The 22,652-nt window shown below is 31.2% G+C and overlaps 2 long non-coding RNA genes across 3 annotated transcripts; one reads left to right on the forward strand and one right to left on the reverse strand.

Annotated features, from left to right (window-relative positions):
* The first annotated feature begins 13,539 nt into the window (after window positions 1–13,539).
* LOC140885533 (uncharacterized) lies at window positions 13,540–14,387 on the forward strand. The gene is made up of 3 exons (XR_012150986.1): window positions 13,540–13,932; window positions 14,038–14,147; window positions 14,257–14,387. It is a non-coding gene; the product is annotated as an uncharacterized lncRNA (long non-coding RNA).
* Window positions 14,388–16,028: 1,641 nt separating this feature from the next.
* LOC140882876 (uncharacterized) lies at window positions 16,029–19,113 on the reverse strand. 2 transcript variants are annotated; one of them, XR_012150294.1, is made up of 5 exons: window positions 18,667–19,113; window positions 17,971–18,038; window positions 17,574–17,786; window positions 17,409–17,467; window positions 16,029–16,466 (listed from the first exon to the last, which is right to left on the reverse strand). It is a non-coding gene; the product is annotated as an uncharacterized lncRNA (long non-coding RNA). The 2 variants fall into 2 exon arrangements; XR_012150295.1 differs by having other exon boundaries at window positions 18,555–19,113.
* Window positions 19,114–22,652: the final 3,539 nt, after the last annotated feature.

Below are 22,652 nucleotides of genomic sequence, written 5' to 3' on the forward strand. Positions count from 1 at the left end.
CTTTTCCATCCCCCAAGTCATCAACACCTATACTTTCTTTTATCTCAAACTCGATATCAGCCACACCCTTTCCCTTACCCAATCCGTCAGCACATACATCTTCACCCTTCTTCAATTCACCAATATCTGAAATTTTTGTCTCAACCAATTTCTGAACAACCTCACCTTCTGCATTCAAATTTTCAGATAAATCAACACAATTGTTGACAGGCACATCAACAAAATCATTTAAATTATCCCATAGGTCATGACTCGCACTCAACTCCTCTTGCTCATCGGTTTCATTCATTCCATCAGCAGCGTCATCAACACTCAGATCATTATCAACTACAATGTCCTTGCCTTTGCGATTTCGAGCAAATTCTTTCTCCAAATCCAGATTTTCTTTCAAATCAAACAGCTTCCTCTTAGCGCCAACTCTCTCACGTTTCAGCTGCGCACAAGTTCTTTTCAATATTTTAATCTTAGCAATTTGTTTATTCACAATTTTTTCTAGTTCACAATTATCTCTGCTGCCTCCTTGTTCCTTTGAAACCGGCAGCAACAACTACAACAACAAAGAAGTTAATGAAGAATATTTCTTATTTTTAAAACGTGAAATGAAGGATGCTACTCAAATTACCTTGTTCTCCAACAACATTTCCTCTTCAGGAAAGGGATGAATCGACAAAACCTGATCCAAAAACAAATATATATCATGCAAACCTCCAGCATTCGAAATATGATTAGTAAAAAAGAAGATACCTTGGTTGACGATATGGCATCAAAAGCCACTTCAGCTTTCACAGCATCCAACTTGATCTTGCTTTTTTCGAAACGAAACAGGCGGGGGCAGATATGAACACCACGAGGGACGGTTAATGACGACACTCTTTCATAGAACCAAGCCTAAAGAAAAAAATCATATAAGTAAACAAATTCAACAAATTAATAGCACAATAACTCAGATAATTATATACTAACCATCAAACCAGCCGTGCAACCATCCAAATACAATTTACTCGCTTGATTGTCCAATTTTCGGTATAAAAACCTAAACGCAGCTCCCTATCCAAACTCAAAAAAAGTGCTCAGTTCATCAATATAGGGAAAGATAAAAGCAGGAGTAATGTAATTACCAGTCGAGAATATTACAGAATTAAATATGAACAAAATGAACATTCGAACAAAGTCATCAATGTCAGCTTCGACATTACTACTCGCAAGGAAAACAAGCTTCTTTTTTATAACGATCCTATGAGTGTTGCTTATTTTTCCTTCGAAATGCCGAGACAGAAAGCTTGATTCAAGCTTGAGGTCCAGATCAACTTGTTGACCTCTCTGATGCAAACCAAGCACGATTGAGAAGTCTCTTGATGTGAAACGAATGAAAATATCGCCACCAACAACGAACGAGCATGAAGGACTATCAAATCTTTTAAACAGATAGTCAACCCTGCCACTACTCATAGGTAGAATAGGCATGTCTATCCATTTACCGAATGGAGTTTCTTTTATTCTGCTCATTTGTTCATTCCCTATGACCACCTTCAACTCCTCCAGTATTTTTTTACAATAGGCGGGAGAACATCGAGTAAATATAATCTTGCCACTTTTGATCGACTCAAAATCATCACATATTTCTTCTTCATCAGCCATTTCTAATATTTAAAAATCATTACAAAAATTTTACATTATAAAAATAACAGAATGGAATATTGCATGGAAAAGAACAAAAACTTCAAATTTGGGAACAATTGGATACTTTTATACAGAAATTTATCAATTGTCTTCAACAATATAACATTATTGAATATATATTCAATAAATCACAAACATCACAATAACATAACAATATAGAATTCATTTACGAAGATATACTTCAAAAACAATTTCAAGAACAAAACCCTAAAAATTGGGGATAAATAATTTAAACTGAGGAACTGTCAAAATTAAATACAAAATTTAGGAATAATGATGCGAATGTTTCGACAAATATATGCAAACAAGAACGGTACTAAGACAATTGAGCCACGAAACCCTAAAAATAATGGAAACACATAAATATTAAAGATTCTTACAATGAAGACCAAATTATTTCTCTAAACGAACAATTTTTCTCAGTTACTCGAGAGACTAATCATATATAGCGGCCAATTTAACAAATTTAAAACATGGTTCACCTATTTTTGATTTTTTCGACTTCTTTACCGTGCTAGATTTTTTTTCCTTCCGGACTCTAGAAGCTCCTTCAACTGACTTATCTTTTGAGTGTCTGCTTCGTCTAGTCAACAGTGCCATTTTCTGATCTCAAAAACTTGTCGCAAAAGATCACTGCTTTCCTGCGGGAAGAATCGGTTGGGTGAGGGAGGGAAACTACCGATCGTCCATGTTTTCTTGTTTTTTGTTTATTTGAAAAATAAAGTGAGGGATAGTGTTGGGTGTTTAAATAAATTTTAGGGGCATTTTTGTAAACTGACCCAAATAGGGAGTTGTAACAAATAGCAGCCTTATGTCAGGGATTTAGAAAAAATAATTGTTGACTTGGGGACTGAGGAGGAATTTATGTTTACTAGTAGAGATTTATCACAAATTTGCTGTTTTTTTAAAAAACATTATAAAATCAATTAATAAATTACATGATTTAACAAATAACCCAGGTGATCATTGAGACTAATGGTACCCCTAAAACAATAAAACAATTAACCCAAAAACAATTAACAAATAAAACAATTTTTGTTTGGAAAAGGCTTGACTTGTATGCAAGTTAGGTACCCGACTTGCGTCGAATATGGAACCGATTAAGGCAAAAACCATTCTCTGATAGAGTTCATGTGCATCCGATCAAGGAAAAAACCATTCTCTAATATATAGTTCAGGTGCATCTTTAGTTCGCCAGTGTAGTTACCTTGTGTCTCGGTTAGGTCTATCTGTTACACTTAACAGTATTTTCATTTCTGTACTTGTATTTTATTATTTACAGTTCAGGTCATTTCTATTTCGTCTTATATCAAATTCGCAAGACAAAATAAAATTCAACTCGTCATGCATGCCACATACTTCCAACCTCGAACATTTCTTCTCCGATTGTTGTCTGGTGTTTGTGTACAAAAACACACTTTAGAAAAGCAATTAATGTATGTCTTGATTTCTTTGTATCATACGTACATTGTGTATTTATAGGCTTCAATGAACTACGTTTTATGATATGAAATAAAAACCAACTATGTTTCATTGATATGGTCGATGTGATACTTCGTAATTTTTACTAATAGATCGTAAATTGTTTGAATCTATGATATAATCATATCGTTGAGATATTTGAATTTTTAAGATACCGTGAGAGACATAAATATATAAAGATTTGTCACAATTCATCATAAACCGTCGTTTGACGGGATGAAGCATGGTGGCCCATCTTTTGGATGAGTTATGAAATTTTCAATTCAACTCGGTGAGACGAACTGGCCCACCAGACCTAGCTAGTTTATTTATTTTTTTATTATTATATTGGATGGGCATGCTCACAACCTGTCATTTGGCGAGCTGAGATTTATCAAAAAATTGTCGACCCACTCCATCTAATTGACGAGAAGAACTTAGCTAATTTTGACTACTCAGTAAATATCATTGACTCAATTGGTAACTGGTCACTCAGTTAAAGTAGTTTTTTGGAGAGCTTTTTAGAAGCACTTTTCAACTTTTTCGTTAACAAAAATTTAAAATTTTGTAAAATTTTATTAACGAAAAGCTGAAAAGTGTTTTCTAAAGCTCTTCCAAACACTACCTAGAGGCCTAATTAACTTTACATATTTCATGTAAATTACTATAGCTGATTCGAAAGTCTGGATCAGTCTGGACCTTGGAAACCTAAATTGAAAAGTCAATCAACATAATCAAGGCCTCATATTATTATGCTAACTGGTCTTAAAAGATGCACCTATATTGCTATTCAATCTATTTAAACGATTGTAGGCCAATGCGTCTTATGCAAGATATCCGAAAACCGCGACGCGAACATATTATCTTTGGTCTTAATCCTCTTCGAAAATTTATGTTGTGATGTAATACATGTCAAAAGTTATAAACATCATTTTTTTTAAAAAAAATACATTCTTTGATTTTTATTATCATAAACTTTTCCAACTTTTTAATGGACTCTGCGGCCAATTCACTTTTTTTTAATGTTTTTCGCTTATCTTTATTATAATTTTTGAATATATATTATCTTAATTAATATTTTAATTTTATATTTATATTTATAATTAATTTAGTATTTTAAATTTAGTTACATTTATTTATATATAATATAATTCAGCTTATCCAACTCATTTCTTCCGTAGTTGAAGAATTCTAGAATTGATAAATAAATATATATATATATATATATATATATAGATATAATTTTTATATCATGGACAACTACCATGAACATCTACATGAACAACAGCTGACTTGAATAAGCTGAATTATATATATATATATATATATATATATATATATATATATATATATATATATATATATATATATATATATATATATATATATATTTTGTAATTTCCTTCCATCACAAAAAAAAATCTAGAACAGAATTAAAAAGAAAGGTAAATTCTTGGAATGAATTGCAATAATTGATAGGATTGATGGGAAAAAAACGAGGATTAGACGGTTGTATGTAGGATTTTATAAACAACATTCGTTAATGCATTTTAACAAATTGGCCAACCACTTTTGAGAAATAAAATGAAAAAAAAAAATCAAAATTCAAACCAAAAAAGAAACCACAAGAATTTTTTTTAAAAAAAAACTGAAAAGAAATTGAAACGGACAATTTTGTACCGTCAGCGTTTTAATTTTATTTTTCATTATATAAATATAATCCCAAGTTTTTGAGCCAAATTTATCTTATCTTAAAAAGTAAAAACCTCAAATCTCAGTCTTAAAGTGGGACGAAGGTTTAAAAGCTATTAGAAGAAGCACAATAGGTTGACATGTCAAAATGGGAGCATACCTAAAATCCTTCATTTATCCTTTTCCTATTTCTTTGTAAATGTCAATGCCGTGCTAACCACCAGGTCGGTCCTGAACTTTGAAGGATCCAATGCGAAGGAAAAACATTGGGTGATTTATATTTACTAGGAAAAGATATGTGCACGGCATGTGAATAATAAATGAGGGAAATGCGACGAAAATAAACAAATATTTTTTTGGAAAGAATCATTCATATAGTACCACATTCATTCATACAAAACAATTTTATTCCGAAAAAATTATTCAAATAATATTATTGATGCCAAGAAACATAACTAATCAATATTTTTCCTTTTCACGTTAATCACTTTAACTCCTGCTTCTTTCCTTTTATTCAATATTCGTCTTCTTCTTTGAGTAAATTCAGTTATGTTCTGGTCATCTTCGATTTCAATGATTTCATCTGTTGGTTGTTTTGATACCTTCATATCATCTTGCTTATTTGTAGTTTTCAATGAATCTTTCTTTTTTTTCCTCTTGCGATCCCGACAACTGGTTGGCGCCTCTTGAGTTTTAGATATTTTTGAGTCAATTAAAGATTTCTGACAGTGGCTTCTGGAAGCCTTCCACAACTATAGACAATTTCTTTTTCTGTTTATGAATTTCTTGATCTATCTTAAAAAGAAACACATGATCTCCCTTGATTGTCTTGTCAAGAGCAATAAAAAATTTTGTTTCATCTGGTTCCTGTAGTTACATAATTTCGGTCGACAGATAGTAAATAAGTTCAATGGACCGTTTAATAAACACCAAATTTTCGAACATGACAATTGGAATTATGGTTACAATCATGTATACATTATTCAGTACTTCAATGTATTCCTTCACAGCGCAACCAATAAAATCTAAAGCGACATCATCAAATAATGTAAGCCTTGCTCATTTGTCATTATCTTACACTGTCATTGTTAGACGATATCTATAGAGATTCATTTGGCAACAAAGTATAGGCAGATATTTCCCAACATCATTACAACAGAGTGTATGAGTTTACCTTTGCATAACTTGAACAGGTTGGATTGTGCAATTTGCACAACTGATTCCACTAGTTTTTTTAGTGATTGCTTTTAGACAATTAGCATATGCTTCATACCATGGTTTTGATCAATTTTCAATCTCACATATAGTTGTCTTAAAACAGTAATACATGTCCTGTGAAAAAGAATTAACCTGTCAGTATTTATGTTGAAAACATAAATTCGTTTACATGAACATATTTAATTTATTTATATTTATATTTATATTTATTTAGTAGCATTATCTTATGGAAATATATATTGAAAATAATATACCGAGCTTTAATATTGTATGTACCTGCTTCAAAGAATCATTCTTATTCACAAAATGCTTTAGTTTGATTTTCTCGCATTCCTTGATTGTTTTTTCCTCCCATAGTATATTCAAATTTTGTTTTCCCACAATAATCTCCAACCTAGCTATGTTAAAAGAATTTTGTTAAATAGCAGAAAATAAATTTTATTGAAAAACATAACAATGATATGTTTTTGTACCACAAGTCCACAAGTTTATTTTTTCTACTTTGCTGCATTCTGGGTTCTGTAACACTCCAGTTGTAAATGTTGACTGTAACTTAGGAAATCCTAGATTATTAATAAGAGGGTGGTCCAAATTATTCTTTAACATAACATAAGTAAATGATAGAAAATATTTTTTGACAATACCATTATGTATGCTCATTTTAACACTAGTAGAAATTTGCATTTTTCTTCGCCAATTTTTACTTCGGCGATCCATATTGCCGAAGTAATACATAACTATTTACTGCAGTAATAAAATTAGTAAAGTAAAATATATTGTAGACTTCATCAATTAGAAAACACGGGCTTCACTTAAATTTTTAAGTCACATTTTACTTCGGTTTATGAATTTGACGAAGTAAAAAGGGAAAAAAAATAAAATTCTAATAATATTTAGTTTATTATATTAATAAAGTTATTAATAAAATATATTATTATATTATTTTGGGACGGGTCGGGAATCCCGTCGGATAAGGTTTTATTCCCGATCCCTATCCCGATATTAATTGGGATGAAAAAAATCACGAAAGTTTGGTTCGGAAAAATTTCGGGTTGAGATTTTTTCAAGACGGGAATGAGATGGGATTCAGGAATGGTCGGGATTTCGAAAATTTTTGCCACCCCTACTATTTTATTTCGAGTTTTTGGACCGCTAAAATAATCTTTAATGTTTCATATTTTTTTTCTCATTTGATCTCTGTCGTTAGATGAACGTTAAAAAAAGACAAAAACTCTTATGAGACGGTCTCAAGGGTCTTTTTTTTAGACGGGTCTCTTATATGAGTTATCCATTAAAAATATTACATTTTATGTCAAAAGTATTACTTATTATTATAAATAAGGGTAGGATTGATCCGTCTCACGGATGAAACCGTTTCACAAGAGTATTACTCTAAAAAAATGTGCACATCTCCAAATAACCTTTTTCTCAAATTGAGAAGTCTCCACTTCAAGTATGCCCCAAATCCAAACCCTAAATACATAAAAATAAAATCGAAGAGCAAAAAATAAGTAGGATAGCAACTTGAAGACCATCAACCTCTAAATTAGATTTTTAAATATCGCCTAAACCTTGAGCTTGCTCACTATTTTCGTGTTCAAAGAATTAAATACTGTACAAAAATCATGAAAACAAAATGCAACTGAGATTTTACTATTGAATGAATTTCTTCTTGAAAGAAATAAATAGAATTACTCTTCCTCGTTCACCCACAACAACAGGCCAACGGTGCGTGTGGTGGCTACTGGAAGCTAAGTTACCTTCGTGTGCTTTGACTTTGGCTGCTTCGAATTTGTATTCGGAGTTCTAGGGTTTTGATTTGAGGGCAAAAACGAAGAAGAGGGGTTCCAAATTTGGGGGAAAATGAGAAAGAAACCTGCTGCAACGTGATATATGAATTTGGGGTTTTTTTAACGTGCATCTAACGACATGGATCAAATGGGGAAAAAATATAAAACATTAGGGACTATTTTGGTGGCTCGAGAACTCGATGGACTATTTTGGAATAAGTGACAAAGAAGAGAAACGAAAATAGGCTTTATTCCGTGATATATACGATAATAAACTTTGGTTCGTGTCATAGATCGGGAGGAAAAAATACATGGACAACGGTTTCTTAAAAACAGTTGTCTATGATTTAAAAAAAAACACACGAAAAAACAACGGTTATCTTTAATTAAGATTATTTCTTGGATGCACGCGTTGTATGTTTGTATAACTATTTTTTAACGAAAATAAAAAGAAAAAATGGTGAAATAAAAAAATAAAAAAATGATATTTTCATATATAAATATCCAACAAAATAATATAAAATTTTTGTAATTAAATAGCTATTCAAATAGTATCAAATTAATTATGGTAAATTTGACATTTTGATGATGGACCATGACACTAAAATTTCTCAAGTTTAATAATATAGTATAGATAAGTGCTCATAGACAATGATTTTTGTAAAAACCGTTGTTAATACTTAATTTACAACAATTTTTAACAAAAACATTGTCTTATGGATGGTGTCGATCACCCTTTTCTTGTAGTGATTCATTCCAATCATAATAATATTTTGAAGGCCAAATAATATTTTTAGTCCACTAACTTTCAGTATATTGGGTTTTGATCGACTAAGTTTTAGATATTACTTTTGGTACATTATATTTAATTTTTTTTTTCTAGATTTCAATATTATTTTTTCGGAGTGCAAATGTGGAGTTATAAAACTCATTTTCATCCATCTTCTTTGTCATTTGTCTTTAAATAGTCCTTCGAATTTTCAGACCTCTAAAATGGTCCCTAATGTTTCATTTTTTTTTTCTCATTTGATCTCTGTCGTTAGATGAACGTTAAAAAAAAGTTCACATCTCCATATCATCAAATTATAACCTATTTTCCCAAATTGAAAAGTCTCATCTTCACGTATGTATTTGTATGCATATATATATATATTGATGTAGCAAAAAATTGATATTACCCGATTAGTGAAAATCTGGGTAACTTGTGAAGACCGGGATAGCTGGATCAATACTCGAACTGTTCCAATGTTCGATCTTCGTGGGTTGTTACCTGCATCACAAAACAAAGTGAGTGACGTCGGGGGTTGTCCGACGAAGATACTCCGACGCTCAAGTCAGTATTTGCCCAATAAAAGTTTTAGAGAACTAGAACATGTGACTATAGAGTGCGTACCTTAATAATGAGAGAAGTTGAGCTATTTATAGATAGTCGAAGAGTTTCATGGGCTTGAGCCTCTTATGGGCTTTTAGAAATTTATGGGCCTTGATAAAATGTCCAAATAAATATATCGGAGTAATATTGGACCCAGATGGATTGAGTCATTGGGCTTGGGCCCGGGAGAAAGTCAAATTAGGTCATAACCCATTATAAGCCCCTCACTCTCGAGCATGTCTTGTTTAGTAGAGATGATCGAGAGTAAGAGTTTTTTTTGAGTAGTCTGTCAGTAGACATGTAGAGATATTAAATTTCGGTCGTAACCCATCATAGGCTCCCCACTATTGGGCGGGTCACGTGCTTTGAGATGACCAAGAGGAAAAACTCTGGATATAATGTTATGGAATAACTGCAGTAAGATTGCGGTGCAATTATTTGCAGATAGTGGATGTTTGAGTATTGTCAAAACTTTATGTAATATTTCCAGAAATTTATTTACCAACAACGAATAATGTTTGCCACTGCGAAAATTATGGAGATGTCGTGAACTCGTGATGGAGTAATTGTAGTAGGACTGTGATGCAATGAAATTGCAAATAGCAGAAATTAAAATCCTTTACGATTGCAGTGTAATTTGATAGGAATCAAAGTCCTACCAAAATAATAATTGTACAAACCCAATAGAACTCTGGTTAAATTATCATTATAAATTCAACATCATAGTATTTTCATCACAACTTACTAACTCAAAGTTTTTGATGTTGTGTCTGAATTTTTTTTATGGCATTCACGTGATCATATTCAAAAAAATATAGAGGCAATAGAATCAGCCTCATTCACATGGCAGGTATTAACTGACTTTCTATCACGTGGGCCGTGGCTTAAAGAATTTTTCTCTTATTTTTTCCCAGCAAAAATATTTTATATTAGATGTTATAATTTTGGTCAATATTTGGTTCTTGTACGTAATATAGTTCAAAACCCTTTGTTATTATTTTTATAATTATTCTGATCTATCATTTTTTATTTTTTTTTCTGAAGAATTTTTTTTGGGACAAAAAATTAATAATAAATATAATTGTTCACTGTTTCATTTCATTTGTTTTAGTTTTGGAGTTAGCAAGCAAAAAAAATCAGTTTTACCATATTTTTTTCTTATCTTGTGTATTTAGGATTATGATAAGATAAACATTTAGATTTACGATGATACATTGCTTTATTATTATTATTATTATTATTATTATTATTATTATTATGCTTTTTAACTCAGGTCTTAGTGCATAGGGATAACGATATATAAGATGATATCATATCGGATAATGTACTGACAGATTTTATGACATCGATAATTTTATATTCATGAAGACTATAACAACAATATGTGATAGATATTAGGGATGATAAAATTTAATGAAAAATCGCTCAAACCGATCGAATCGAACCACACCACACACTATGTTCAATGCTTTTGACCAAAACTGCGGTTGAAAAAAAATAGCAAATCGCACAACATAATATGGTGTGGTATCAAATTTTATTGAAAAACCGCACCAGTTGCAACACATAAATAAATAAATAAATAAATACTTTTAAAATTATTTATGATATATTAATATGATCATGAATAACATTTATATAATTTATTATAAATTCAATCGAGTGATTCAAATTAAACATTACCATGTCTGTATCTAATTATAGTACCATAATTATGATAAAAATTCAAAATTTATGTACAGAAAAAGAAACTATATAATATGTCATAGGAATTAAAAATTGACTTTATTTCATCATATGTTATCCTCAAATTAAATCATGCAAATTTAGGGAATTTGGAAACAAACAATCATCCTTACTTTGTAAAATCTTTCTATAGGTTATAAATAAATATTTAACTTAAATTAACTACTAGATAAAATCATAAAATCTAATTTCAGTGTATTCTCTCACCGACCGTCTCTTAATTCCATCAGTTAATTTTATTCTTTTGTCTCAAATTTTTTCTTATTTCTCAACCTTCAGTCTATATTCTCCTTGAAATTTTGTCAAGATTTCAAGTCTATTGGAAAAGAGATAATTATTCAATGTATCGATTAATATTCTAAATACGACTTCATAAAATTTTTGTTTCTCTACAATTTATTTTTTAAAATAGTTTTGTTTTTCCTTTCTTATACTATTTTTTTTAAATCTTGCACGTTGAAAAAATATGAGGAAATTTTTATACATTTCTTTTAGAATTTCTTTCGTTTTTTGCAAGTACTATACCTTGAAACTCAAAAGTAATTTTTGACGGAACATTCAATTTCAATTATGATATTCCGTGATTAAAAACTTGACTATTGTTTTATGTCATTTATTTTTTAATGATTTGAAATTTTCCATTGCATTTTTTTATTTGAAAAACAATCTTTATGTTTTCAAGTCGCACTTAACAAAAAATATTATAAGTTCATTAAATATTTTTATATTAACTTATGTTTTTTTGGTGTTATTGTATTCATAATATATTTTTGTCTACTTGATAATCATTATTATTTATTAAAAAATCACAAAACCTTCCGAAACTATCCCAACCCGCATATCTATATTTACACAAAAAACCGCAATTATAACTATCTTTGAAACCGAACCGTGCATAGTAATTTGGTTTGAATTTCTTGAAAATACCGCTCAAATCATACCGTAATCATCTCTAATAGATTTTTATACAAAACTTGAAAAAACTAGGTTGAATTATTATCGTACGTAGAAATCAGACAGAAATGACATTTGAGTTTTATCAGGGCATTATTAATTTTTTTTTAAGGGTTGACCCCGAAGGGACCAATTTTCCACATGAGTCAGAGGCCCATTGACTCATGCTAGTGGAGAAACAAGAGAAAATGAAATTGGAAAAAGAATTGTGCTTCCAACAAGAGTAGTAACTCATGGTACACATTATTAATTGATTATCTCTCTTTTGAAGGACAGAAATGGTGAATACATTTTGAATTTTATTTAATTATTGTACATTTCGAATAAGTTTAATTTTTGCTCCTTTTTCACATATTTAATTTAAATTATATTATAAATTACATATATGTACTCAAATATAATTTCCCTGAACCGTTTTCATGTGCAACGCACGTGTTGTTTTCTAGTTTTATTAAATATTTCAATAAATCTCTATATCAAGTTTAGATAATTAAAGAATGCAAGATTCAGAAACTCCATGTACGTAAAAATCACGCACAAAATCAATCACTAAATTATTAACACTGGAAATCCAAGAATATCCCAAATAAATAAAAAAATTCAAAACCCACATGCATCCATTCTTTCACTCTATCTAAAATTTTGTTACAGATTTTATTCACGTTTTTGACCCAAATAATTCGTCAATTTTGACATGAGCTCTACAATATTGCTTGGATCTTGTGTAGAATCCCCAAAAAAAATAAAAGAAAAAAAATGGATGAAATATTATTATCTTTTATGGTAACAATAATAAATTTTAAAATACTTCATCTACACAATCGATCAATCCTCCCAATTTTAAAGAAACTTGTCATTTATTCAAATATATATCAAACTGACGTATAGGTCCGTCTATTTTCTTCTCAAATTACACCAATTTTCTTTATTAAAAAAATATGAAAGGATTTTACAATGATATATATATATATTTTCTGTTTGAAATCTCAATGATATTTTTTAAAAAAATTAAAATACACTATAGATATTTTTTTCTTCTCGCTTTCTACATAGATATATAATCGCATGCTATATATATTAATATATATATCTCTCGAGGAAATCATAGCTAGTTGTTTTCATCTTCTTCTTGAACAGCAAGAAAGCAGAGAGGCCTTTCTTGTTTGTTCTCTCCACTTGGTTTTCTTCCTTTTGCCTCTTAGACTCTCGTTTCAGTTCTCCCTGCCAAGATTTTGTGCGTAGTCTACGATTTTGATCAAAAATAGTCTACGATCTTTAATGGCCTTCTGTACAGGGATTTCGATTACTGACCCTTTTGATGGTTCTGGTTCTAATCATCTTAATTTCCGTTTTCATTACTCTTTTTGCGTTTTTTTTTTGTTGAAGGTTTGGATTACATGTTTCCGAGTTTCAGATTTTTGAACGTGCAGGTAGTCAAGAACTTGTGGGATTTTTACTTTTGATATAGATTCAGTTATGAATCACGGCCGGGGTTTTAATTGTTTGAATCTTGATGCATGCATATATTCTTGTTTTCCGCTCAAACTTGGATTATGTAGTGTAATTTGATTTTGTCTAGGCAGTTTTTTTTCTGCAAGAAAAACTAATTTGTTTTGATTTTAATTACAGGAAAAAGAGGCCAAAGTTATGGATTTCTTTGTGGTTTAATTTATTCGATCGGTTGAGAATTGCTTCTTAATGCATAGCTTGTTTGTATTAAACCAATCTTGAATGAATAATCCCTTTGAACGAACTGAACTTAATTTTGTTATCGATTGGACGGATTTCTTATATATGCAGGGGGACAGATCGAATGATCTGTTCTTTGACATTAACATCATGATCAATGATCTTGTTCCAGAATTGTCAATTTCTAGTGGTGTATTTGTTTCAGGTTGGAGAGATTTGGATGGTATACGATCGAGGGCAGGAAACAAATTAAATAAAAAATCATGATCTCTTTTAATACACGGATACCAATATGAGATCGAGGCAAAATTGTTATAACATCTGGAATCGGTACGTATTTTTTGAATCATGAATATTTGATCATAAATTTAAATTAAAACACATGCGGCTCGGGATCAGTATTATAAGTAGCGTGTTGATGATAGTTTTGTGCAGTGCTTGACGCCAAGAGGGAAGCGTCGTTGCGGAAGAAATCTTGCAGAAAATAAGTTGAGGAAAAAGGCGCGCAAAAGGATCGATGTTCTTGTAATCTGTGGGAATATTGTGTACGTCTTGATACATGCATGCTTCTTTTAATTTCCTCTTAAACAATTGGATTCTGTACTGTAATTTGATTTTAATTTGACGAGGCTTCTCTTCTCTTCTCTTCTGTAGGATCGGAGGACTATGGGAAAAGGGAAGGAACTGAAGAAGGTCTCCCATCAAGACAAAGGAATAACCAACCGTGGGAGCAGTGCCAGCGCAAAGGATTAATTGGAGGCATCTCAGAGGAGAGACGAGGCAAGAACTATTCAAACTCTAAATTGGTTCACATTTATCTTTAAACATACAGTAGCTAGATATGCATTTTTTCCATCAATGAACCAGGATGAGTACATTTTTTTGCTAGAGGAAAAATAATTCATCAACTTTTTTTGAACTATATATAACATGTCATACACTTAACATTTGAGTACATACGCTGTTCTAATTGATTATTCATAAACGCGGATAAAAATTTTTTTTCGAATAAGTTATCATGATAGTAGTCTATATCTATATTACTTGTAGAAGTGTAAATGAAGAATGATGTAGCCCTTCATTTGTGTTTTCCCCTAGCTAGGGTGACTTGCATGTACATGCTTACATATATTTCTAAACACTTTCTTTAACATAGGAAGATGCAATAATTGTTTTTACAGTTGCCTCCTCCTCCTTCCCTCTAAAACCCTTGTTTCTTGTATGTTAAAACCTCGAGATTTGTGAGAAATTTTACACTTTTGATCATGGAGATGAGATTGACAAAATGATTTTACAAAAATTACAAGTCAACCCAAATGCTTTAAATCTATCATTTCTTGTAGCTAACTGCTCATTAAGGTCGATGCCGCCTTCATTATTCTTGCTGCAATTCTTGTGTATTATTTATTTAAATTCAAATATTCATGAGTATTTGTATGATTTTTTTTTTAAAATCATAAATCACGAAAAGATTTTTATCCGCGTATTTGAATAATCGATTATCAATCAATTAGAACGGCATTAGGTCCGCGGTACGTACTCGTCATATTTCATAGTTCATGCATCCAATACCATGATATGTTCTGCAATTCAAATGAACTTTATGCACATATCCTATGATGCATTGTTTTATGTTATGCAATTTAGATGAACTTTATGCTCATATCATATTATTCATCTAAGCAAAGCACCGTGGATCACAATATTAATTATGAGATTTATTTACCTGATCAAATCAATATTGACAGACGTAGAATGCATAGTAATAATATAAGAAAATGCATAAATATATAATGTAATCATGATTTATTGGTGTAATGAACTTAGTATTCCAATATGTGATAGAACTGGATGTGTTACTTTGGTTATCTTAAGACACCCTCTACTAATACTCGTGAATTTGTGAGTTTAAAGAAATAATACATAAGAATGGTAGCAAGAACAATGAAGGCGTCGCCGGCCTTAATGAGCAGTTAAGCTACAAGAACGGATAGATTTGAAGCATTTAGGTTGATTTATAATTTTTGTAAAATCATTTTGTCAATTTCATCTCCATGATCAAAAGTATAAAACTTCTCACAAGTCTTAGCGTTTTAACATACAAAAAACAATGATTTTAGAGGGAAGAAGGAGGAGACAACTGTAAGAACAATTATTGTGTCTTTCTATGTTAAAAAAAGTGAAAAAGGCTAAAATAAAATGGGGGAAAAAACAAAGATGTTAAAGAAGATGAAAAGGAAAAAAATATGAAAAAAAATAGGCTGAAAATAAATCCTCCTAAAAAAAAAAGGAATACTTCACATATATATGTATGTACATGCAGGTCACCTTAGGGGTGGAAACACACAAGACTATTATAAAATATAAATTTAAATAATTGATTAATAATACAATAAGAAAAAGAAAAAAAACTTACATGAGATGATAAATTTTTAGATAAGTTATGGACAACATTGAATTGAGAATGGATTATAAATACTTTCAAAAAAAAAAAGAGAATTGATTATAAATGTTCTCAGATTTCAACAGCAGATAGTGTATGATACTTTCTACAGTTCAAAGAAAGTTGATACATTCACTGTTTTTCTTCCTGCAAAAAAGTGTACTCTCCTTGGTTCCTAGATGGTAAAAATGCGTATCTACTTGATTTTTATAGTTACATGTGAAAACCAGCTAGAGTCAGACTTTTTACTGCTTTGTCTCTCCTCTATGACGCCTCCAAATCCTTTTACGCTGGCACTGCTCCCACGGCTACTACCCGAGACGACTGCCTCTATTCCTGTCTTTGCTTTTCAATTCTGCTGCCATCGCCTGGCCCAGAAGATTAAATTCAGGAAAATCAACAGGTAGTTCTCGATTAATCACTGTCAATTAAGAGTTATCATCAAAACTTGTTAAGAACTATAAGATAGAATCAATTGAATTAAAGTTCATCCAGTGTTTTTTTATTAGATCACATGATGTCTCCCTGTTAATTGATCATGCATTAAACATTAATGTTGTTCGTTCACATGGTTTATGAGAGATTGGTTAATGTAAACAAGCTACTGAACAAACCACAAAGAAATCCATAAAAGGCTATCTTCCTCGTCAACTTTGGCCTCTTTTTCCTGTAAATTTAGAACTTTCATGTTGTTCAAAACCTACAAGAATTCATTTAAAATAAACGACATGTGGTGAGATGACTCCTAACCCGTATAGTACGCTTTTCATATATGCATTTCATACGCAATTTTAATACATTTCCTGTTGAATATTATACTGACTTGAGCGTCGGAGTGGCTTCGCCTTCGGGCGGAGTCATCTCACTGTTTTTCTTTGATACACAGAAATATTTTTGGGGTGGATTCGGTTCGGTTTATTGAAGAAAATTGGTTCGTCGATTACCAATTCAAGGTATTTTATTAGGTACAAGATCCATTGTCGTGCTGCCTGGGCTAATGGCTACTGTCTCCATGAAGAGTAAAACATCATTTAATGGATCACATTGTCTTGGGTTTATCTCCTAAACTAATCAGTATCATCAGACATGAAATACGGATAGTATTAATATAAGAAAGATATTAGCCATTAGCTGGGATATCCAAATCAACAAGATTTTATGGTTTTATTGATTGAACCGAGTCGTCTCCAATTAGCTGAGACTAAGGCTAGTATGACAATCATGATGACAAATTCCATCTCATGCAGCTAGAAGACATCAAACAACTGAATTTCTTCATCTTTAAAGAAAAAAGAGTTTAATCTGATACTACTATAGCACTAAGCAATGAAGTTATAATCTGTTATTTAAGATGAAAAAATACCTTGGTTGCGGCATACCAATGGCTAGTGAAGGTTAGTGCGAAAATAGCTTGGTTGCGGCCTGTTAATGTAAAAAATTCAAAAGTCAAATCAGAATGAAGTGATTTATTTTCTCCAAAAAATATGGGAAAGGTTTAACAGAGAGTCAATTAGATGATGGGGCTTACACAATTATCGACACCGCGCCAATAATCAAAGTATTTTCCAGTACAGTGCTTTTGAAAATCTCGCCCCTCTAACATGGGATCAATATTCAATTTAAAGAATCAAAGAGAACGACTTTCAGGTCATCGGTAGGACTCCACCGGATATGAGATAGGCATGGCAGTCAAGATGGTTTCAAAAAGTTTTTGCATGCTTAGAAAATAAACTTGCCCCATCTGAAAATGCAAATAATAACTTTAAGACACAATTGGAAGCTAAATCGTTAATATATTATAAATACACACCCGACAGAGCCTCCACCGGATCCAATTACACAACAGTCTTTTCGGGTGGAAATGATTCAACTCTTTAAGCAATTGGAAAAGAAAATGGGTAAATATAGGAACTACCCGGACTTACCCCCATACTAGAGTGCACACTGCACAATAACCCATACTTGATGGGCTCTTTTTTCTCTCTGATTTGATCTGCAAAAAAAAAAAAAAAAACCGAATAATTGATGAAATGAAGAGACATATACTGATTGAATCGTACAAAGAAAGAAAAGGAAAAGTGATTGAAAAATAAAGACAGTTCCAGTCGATCTATCAGAAAAAAGGAAAAACCTCATGGCATCACATAATGCAGAAAATCAGGAGCAATAAAGATTAGTCAGACAATAGCACAACTCATTCATTTTTGCACAAAACAAAATATTCTTGACAATGCTTCAAACTTTAAAAAACACAAATTTACAAAACCATAGCCCAATACTGAGAAATGAACTCCTTCGGCTTCATGTATGGCATTGCGCAAAGGACTATTAAATCAAATAAATTATGTCCCCGTATAACCCAAACAAACAACAAAACAGCAAAGCTAACTTTTAATGCTATAAATCTTAGCAGAGGATTAAAATACCAAAGATATTATGCACCCATCAGCATATGCAACATGCAAGATGATACAAAAAGGTAAAACGAAATTGAAACAAAAGCTAAGACCTTTGACTTGGATCTTCTTCCGAACGAAAATTCCACGATAACGACCCATTGCAAGAATCGTGCAAACAAAATTTATACCGTAAAAGGAAACTGTAAAGAGCACGCAATTAACCTAAAAATGTATCGGGTCTTCATGTGAGCTCCATCGTTTCAACGGAAAGCACAAGAATTAAGTTCGCAGCGCAACAAAGAAGATTCGGGTATCTGTCATGAACCCTAAATTCAAGTATTATACTAATTTCAAAGGGTAGCTAGAAGACCACGAATAAACCAGAAATCGGAGCAAATTAGCCGGAGCAAACAAAGAAGTACAATTCCGATCGAAACGGGCGATGGCTCGCACAATTTGACCTCATTGTTTCTTGGATTCAGAGCATAATCGAGTTCATGGGGCCTTGGGCTAACATCCAGGGTGGTCTCCGGGTTGTTCCCGTCGGAGTAAGAGCGGCGACGACGGCTGATTGGTGCTGGTCGGGAGCCGGAGGTGACTAGAAAGGGTAAGGTTTGGTGTTTGGTTTTTTTATTTCATTGATTCTATCGTACCGCTAAAATATCCCTAATGTTTCTTTTTTTTTTTTCTCATTTGATTGATGTCGTTACTATTTTGAAGGGGCGGAATAAGGTCGGACTCGTCCCGTAAACCTGCTTAACTTTCGTTTCGAAAAGAATATGAAATTTTTTTTTTCTCCCGATTTCGTACCCGAAACATTTCGGAACCCGACTATTCAGAATCCCGATGAGAAAATCCCAAAATATAAAAAAAATGAGATTATTTATATTTAATAAAATAATCTCATTTTTTTTATATTTTGGGATTTTCTATCGGGATTCTGAATAGTCGGGTTCCGAAATGTTTCGGGTGCGAAATCGGGAGAAAAAAAAAATTTCATATTCTTTTCGAAACGAAAGTTAAGCAGGTTTACGGGACGGGTCCGACCTTATTCCGCCCCTTCAAAATAGTAACGACATCAATCAAATGAGAAAAAAAAAAAAGAAACATTAGGGATATTTTAACTTAAAAAATATAATATAAAAATATTTTGGATAATGTTTCAAGGTTTTGTTAAGTGAAAAAATGTATCGGATAATTATTAATAAAATGTTTGGATACAATTACTAAATAAATTTTGTTAAATAGATTGTCAAATTAATCTCTTGAGTCTTGTTCTACATATTTATTATAATTAGATAATTATAAACATGAATTAATTAAATTATTAATTTATTTTAAAAAAAAATCACAAAAATAAAATGTTATTTCGTTATTTTACAATTTTATCGTTCCAACAATAAAAATTATGCGAATTAAGTCCACAATTAAGTGTTATATGAGTTGAAACCTAATAATATTTAGCTTATTATATTAATAAAGTTATTGATAAAATATATTATTATATTATTTTGGGACGGGTCGGGAATCCCGTCGGGATAAGGTTTTATTCCCGATCTCTATCTCGATATTAATTGGGATGGGAAAAATCACGAAAGTTCGGGTTGAGAAAATTTCGGGTTGGGATTTTTTCGGGACGGGAATGGGATGGGATTCGGGAAGGGTCGGGATTTCGAAAATTTTTGCCACACCTACTATTTTGTTTCGAGTTTTTGGACCGGTAAAATAATCTTTAATGTTTCATATTTTTTTTCTCATTTGATCTCTGTCGTTAGATGAATTTTTTAAAAAAGACAAAAACTCTTATGAGACGGTCTCAAGGGTCTTTTTTTTAGACGAGTCTCTTATATGAGTTATCCATTAAAAATATTATATTTTATGTCAAAAGTATTACTTATTATTATAAATAAGGGTAGGGTTGACCCGTCTCACGGATGAAATCGTTTGACAAGAGTGTTACTCTAAAAAAAAACGTCCACATCTCCACATCGTCAAATTATAACCTTTTTCTCAAATTGAAAAGTCTCCACTTCAAGTATGCCCCAAATCCAAACCCTAAACACATAAAAATAAAATCGAAGAGCAAAAAATCAGTAGGATAGCAACTTGAAGACCATCAACCTCTAAATTAGATTTTTAAATATCGGCTAAACCTTGATCTTGCCCACTATTTTTGTGTTCAAAGAATTAAATACTATACAAAAATAATGAAAACAAAATACAACTGAGATTTTACCATTGAATGAAGTTCTTCTTGAAAGAAATAAATAGAATTACTCTTCCTTGTTCACCCACAACAACAGGCCAACAGTGCGTGTGGTGGCTACTGGAAGCTAAGTTACCTTTGTGAGCTTTGACTTTGGCCGCTTTGAATTTGTATTCTGAGTTCTAGGGTTTTGATTTGAGGGCAAAAACGAAGAAGAAGGGTTCCCAATTTGGGGGAAAATGAGAAAGAAACCTGCTGCAACGTGATATATGGATTTGAGTTTTTTTTTTAACGTGCATCTAACGACATGGATCAAATGGGAAAAAAATATAAAACATTAGGGACCATTTTGGTGGCTCGAGAACTCGATGGACTATTTTGGAATAAGTGACAAAGAAGAGAAACGAAAATAGGCTTTTATTTCGTGATATATACGATAATAGACTTTGGTTCATGTCATAGATCGGGAGGAAAAAAAACATGGACACGGTTTCTTAAAAACAGTTGTCTATAATTTTTAAAAAAACACGAAAAAACAACGGTTATCTTTAATTAAGATTATTACTTGGATGCACGCGTTGCATATTTGTATAACTATTTTTTAACGAAAATAAAAAGAAAAAATGGTGAAATAAAAAAAATGATATTTTCATATATAAATATGCAATAAAATAATATAAAATTTTCGTAATTAAATAGCTATTTAAATAATATCAAATTAATTATGGTAAATTTGACATTTAGATGATGGACCATGACACTAAAATGTCTCAAGTTTAATAATATAGTATAGATAAGCACTCATAGACAATGATTTTTGTGAAAACCGTTGTTAATACTTAATTTACAATAATTTTTTAACAAAAAACGTTGTCTTATGGATGGTGTCGATCACCCTTTTCTTATAGTGATTCATTCCAATCATAATAATATTTTGAAGGCCAAATAATATTTTTAGTCCACTAACTTTCAGTATATTGGGTTTTGATCGACTAAGTTTTAGATATTACTTTTGGTACATTATATTTAATTTTTTTTTTCTAGATTTCAATCTTATTTTTTCGGAGTGTTAATGTGGAGTTATAAAATATTGATATGACATCGAAAATTATTGACTTGTTATATCTTATGTCAGCAATCTATATATATAAAACAAATCAAGTCTTACAAAAAGAAAACTTCAAGTTTTTGGGCTCAAAATACTTACTTTAAATGGATTATGCATTTATGTAAATAAAAAATAAAAAATAAAAACATATAATTTAAATATTTCAAAAAATAGATGTGTAATAGCATCATCATTACAACTCTTTGATTTTGATGTCATCCACTAACAAATATATATATATATATATACAGAAAAATATACTAAAAAAACAAAAAAAAATACATTTTCCCGCCCAAAACAAATTACTTTAAATAGTATTATCAATAAAAATTAAAAAAAAACTGAAAAATATTATTATATTGTCATCATGATAAGCTGATATTCATTGTTATGCAAAGTCAGTTTCAATCACGAACTCTTCCCCCTTAATGTATGCTTATATCTTCTTAGGCAGAAAAGAGGAGTTTTATCGTAACTTAAATAATTATAATAAAATATCAATGGAGAGTCAGTTTAATAGTTTTGCAAAGAATTCAGTTTAGGTCATGCTAAACTGTTTAGACATTTTGCAATGGATAAACTAATTCTAATTTAATTCAATAAGTCCTAAAATATTTCGAAAGTAAGAAAACTTAGACTCTGGGAGTGGTTTGGTGAAGATGTCTGCAGTTTGTTGCTCTGTTGATATGTGCTCCAGTCAGATATTCTTCTTGAGTGCATGATCTCAGATAAAATGATGTCTAACTTCGATATGCTTTGTTCTTGAATGAAGAATGGGGTTGTAAGTAATTGCAATTGTGCTGGTATTATCACAGAAGATTGGTGAATCATGTTCTTCAATTCCATAATCCCTACTGTTGTTGAACCCAAAGCAGTTGAGCACAGCAACTTTCA

This window comes from Henckelia pumila, chromosome 2 (genome assembly GCF_033568475.1).
Source record: "Henckelia pumila isolate YLH828 chromosome 2, ASM3356847v2, whole genome shotgun sequence".
Classification (NCBI taxonomy): Eukaryota; Viridiplantae; Streptophyta; class Magnoliopsida; order Lamiales; family Gesneriaceae; genus Henckelia; species Henckelia pumila.